The sequence below is a fragment of the Limulus polyphemus genome, unplaced genomic scaffold, assembly GCF_000517525.1.
Source record: "Limulus polyphemus unplaced genomic scaffold, Limulus_polyphemus-2.1.2 Scaffold78055, whole genome shotgun sequence".
Taxonomy (NCBI): domain Eukaryota; kingdom Metazoa; phylum Arthropoda; class Merostomata; order Xiphosura; family Limulidae; genus Limulus; species Limulus polyphemus.
The window spans coordinates 1-4,391 of record NW_013743651.1 but is presented as its reverse complement, the minus strand read 5'-3'; the positions used below and the strand labels follow the sequence as shown (position 1 = coordinate 4,391).

General features: G+C 35.1%; 1 long non-coding RNA gene across 1 annotated transcript; it reads left to right on the top strand.

Moving 5' to 3' along the window:
* Nucleotides 1–745: 745 nt before the first annotated feature.
* On the top strand, nucleotides 746–3,460 carry LOC106477753. The gene is made up of 3 exons (XR_001292024.2): nucleotides 746–831; nucleotides 1,924–2,023; nucleotides 3,404–3,460. It is a non-coding gene; the product is annotated as an uncharacterized LOC106477753 (long non-coding RNA).
* Nucleotides 3,461–4,391: the final 931 nt, after the last annotated feature.

Sequence of the window (4,391 nt, the reverse complement as noted above, 5' to 3'; positions counted from 1 at the left end):
GAAATATTACATACTATAATAGTACAGTTACACGTACTGAAATATTACATACTATAATAGTACAGTTACAGGACTGAAATATTACATACTTAATAGTACAGTTACAGGACTGAAATATTACATACTATAATAGTACAGTTACAGGACTGAAATATTACATACTATAATAGTACAGTTACAGGACTGAAATATTACATACTATAATAGTACAGTTACACGACTGAAATATTACATACTGTAACAACACCGAAGAAATTTTTATAGTTTACTTTGAAAGGTGTTAGAAAATATGAGGGTCACACTGTGTCCAATGGTGTTAGTTTCTGTTGACTTAAGACATTAAAATTACATTATGACCAGAATGGTGTTGGTTTCTGTTGACTTAAGACATTAAATTACATTATGACCAGAATGGTGTTGGTTTCTGTTGATTTAAGACATGAAGGTCACACTATGACCAGAATGGTGTTGGTTTCTGTTGACTTAAGACATAAAGGTCACACTATGATCAAAATGGTGTTGGTTTCAATCCGTATATTTTAATATTTTCAATTTGAATAAGACAAGCAACTACTTACAAGAACTTATGTGCAGTTGTATAAAAGTTTTCTCGCCTCTGATTATTTTGGTACAAGTTTGATGACAAAATCTTGTCGAAACGTTGTAAATGTGTTACTATATTAAACCTGCAATAACATTTTCTTCGTGACCCTTTCAAGCCGACTCCAAGTTTTATTTGGTACAGATTGCTCGGTGGGAGGGAAGGTCTATCAGGATGGAGAAGAAATTGAAGACACAAAGACTGACCCCTGTGTACTTTGTCGCTGCCAGGTATGATAGGCTTAGGTTGATGTAATTAATATTCTTTAAAAAAAATTAAACATCACGATCTTATCTTTTCTGGTCAAAGTTTCGCAATCTTTAAAAAAGAAAAAAAAAAGGAAATTACACTTTGAACAAGGGAAAAAAATAAAAACAATAGAATACCATGTTAAAAGTTACTTGATCAACATTGTGGTTGTAATTATCGTTACTCTTATGAAGGATAAAATAGTTTATAGTTCTGTATTTAACACAATTATAGTTTTATAAGATGAGGTTAACCACAAAGTATAGAAACTACTGATTTAGTTTTCTTGTTGTATTTCATTAGTTTTCACAACCCTTTTTCTTATTAAAACAATTAAATGAGTAGAATTGGCCACGCAGGGGCTGATTACCCAAAAGGCAAAGTAGACAGATGCGTATGAGCCCCTGATGTTAAGGGTCTTACAATGGTTATATTTTTTCAACAGCCTTCCCAGATGTAAACAGAACTTTAAAAGCGCTACATTTGGTACAATATTTTTTGAATTAAAAAAAAAGAGGGCTAATTGAGAAAGGGGATCCACAGAACTATAGTTGCCAAAGGGGCCCACTGAGGTCGTGATCCAGCTGTAAAGACACGTTATTATATAAAAAAAAAACTGTTATATCATTTAAAAAAATTATGAAAATTACTTACGACTAAAAGTGTTTAAAGTATCCTCTTTAAATTTTTTAAAAGTGTCTTCCTGGATGTTTTTAAAGTACCTTAGAGTTTTAAAAGTTACTTAAAGTATCCCTTTAAGATTTTTTAAAGTGTTCCAAGAACCTGAAAGTTTTAAAGTGTCTAAGGTATCCCCCTGAGAGTTTTTAAATTGTTTAAAGTATCCCCCTGAGAGTTTTTAAAGTGTCTAAGGTATTCCCCTGAGAGTTTTTAAATTGTTTAAAGTATCCCCCTGAGAGTTTTTAAAGTGTCTAAGGTATTCCCCTGAGAGTTTTTAAATTGTTTAAAGTATCCCCCTGAGAGTTTTTAAAGTGTCTAAGGTATTCCCCTGAGAGTTTTTAAATTGTTCAAAGTATCCCCCTGAGAGTTTTTAAACTTGAACTCTTTGTTTCCAGAAAGGAAGTATTGTTTGTTTTAAGAAAGCCTGTCCAGTTCTGCCTTGTCCATCTATCAGATACACCCTGCATTCGGGCGAATGTTGTCCACGATGTAGAGGTAGGTGTGGAGTAGACTAAAGATTCACTGACCATGAACTCTTCTTTACTTATTACCAGCGCTGACCGTCGGTGGTCTGGCGTGGCCTGGTGGCTCGCTTCGCAATCTGCGGATCGCGAGTTCGATTCCCCTCCTATCAAACACGCTCGCCCTTTCAGCAGTGGAGGCGTATAATGTGATGATCAATCCCACTATTCGTTGGTGGAAGAGTAGCTCAAGAGTTGGCGGTGGGTGGTAATGACTAGCTGCCTTCCCTCTAGTGAGTCTAGTCTATCGCTGCTAAATTGAGGACCAAACCAAACTGACCACCATCGGCGTTTTGATCACGGTGTCTCTGTTTTGGGCTAGTCTAATAATCTAATGGAATTAAAAATTTGCTTGGTATGAATTTCGCGCACAGCTACTCGAGATCTATCTGTACTAGCAGTCCGTAAATTAGCAGTGATAGACATCACTCACCGCCAACTCTTGGGCTATTCTTGTACCAACGAATAGTGGGATTGACCGTCATATTATAACGCCCCCACGGCTGAAAGGACGAGCATGTTCGGTCACGAGGATGCGAATCCGCGACCCTCAGATTGCGAGTGGAGCAGTTTAACCACCAGTCCATGCTAGGCCTAACCACTAGGCCTAGAAACGAAAGAAAATAAATGTCATTACAAAATATGGAAACTGGATATAAAAATAATAATACATGAAACTACGACATTAATAGAAGACAAAAATAAATATCGTCACTTGTAAAGTTATAAAATTAAGTGTGTTAAGCAAATTGTATACATAAAAACGCAGATAATCAAACATACTTAAGAATATATACAAAATAGTTTTTTTTTTATTCTAGTTAAGCTACACAAAGCTATACGATGGGCTATCTGTGATGTGCCCACCACGGGCACCTAAACCTGGTTTTTAGCGTTATAAGCCATCACACTTACCACTGAGCCAGTGAGGGACTTTATAGAAGTTATAGAAGAGCTTTAAAATTTTGTTAGAAGCAATATTTTTCTCAAAATCGAACTAACTTCGAAAGAAAACATAAAATTACAAAAAAATTCAGATAAAGTTATCTTTATAGAATAAATGAAAATGCGACGTTGCTTTGTCTTAACGTTTAGAAAAAAGGTGCAAAATTAATCATCAGTTCGTTATTTATTTGAATTCAGAACTTCTTATTGTTTAATTTACTGCTATTTAAAAACAATAAAATTTTAACAAACCACAATTTTAATTGAAAATGCAATAACAACAAATGTTTACAGCAGCCAGGTTCTCGTTTTAATAATCACAACGTTTCGACCAATAGTATCGAGCCATCATGAGGTTGGTGTTACGAGGCGAAGATAAACATTTAACAACTTATTTGTCTTTTTATAGGTAGCCAGAAAATCGAAGATTTTAGCGGAAAGTGCTATCTGGCGGCGACTAGTATAAAGTTAGGTGATGATACTAGAAGGTTCAGTTTTATTTACAGTTAGGTGATGATGCTAGAAGGTTCAGTTTTATTTTTACTTTTTTCTTATATTCATCTCTGCATACCTCATAAGCTCGTCCTTCGAATAAGCAGACTGACTTTAATTCTTCTGGTTCACTACACGTGTAGCAGCACTGGTCAGGTAGCGCCACCTGGAAGTGGGGTGGACAATGTACAGGAGGACAGACTTTCCGGTTGCATATAGTTGTGGAATTCTGAAACAGCATATTTTAGCTTAGATCTATAATTTATTACTTTTTACAGCATTGTGAAACATATTTTTAGTCCCATGTTCATGCAGTGTAATAAAAACGTACAATATCACTACGACTGTTTACAGATACAAACAAATTAAATATGAATTAACGCAACAGGAAGGAGATCCAGGTATCCGAGTCTTGTGTGAAGTTTTGAGTGTTAATTTTGAGTTTCAAAATTATGCTTGAAAGATATTTGTATTGTTAAACACAGCTTTAATGACAATGAAAATTATAGAGCCTAGAAGTAGCCTACTTGGCATTTACAGATGGTGCAGGAATCAAACGCCAAACTCTCTCCATCGCTCAATAAAACTAAACCTTCTAGTGTCACCTAACTATCAATAAAACTGAACCTTCTAGTGTCACCACCTAACTATCAATAAAACTGAGCCTTCTAGTGTCACCACCTAACTATCAATAAAACTGAACCTTCTAGTATCATCACCTAACTGTAAATAAAACTGAACCTTCTAGTGTCACCTAACTATCAATAAAACTGAACCTTCTAGTGTCACCACCTAACTATCAATAAAACTAAACCTTCTAGTGTCACCACCTAACTATCAATAAAACTAAACCTTCTAGTGTCACCACCTAACTATCAATAAAACTGAACCTTCTAGTGTCACCA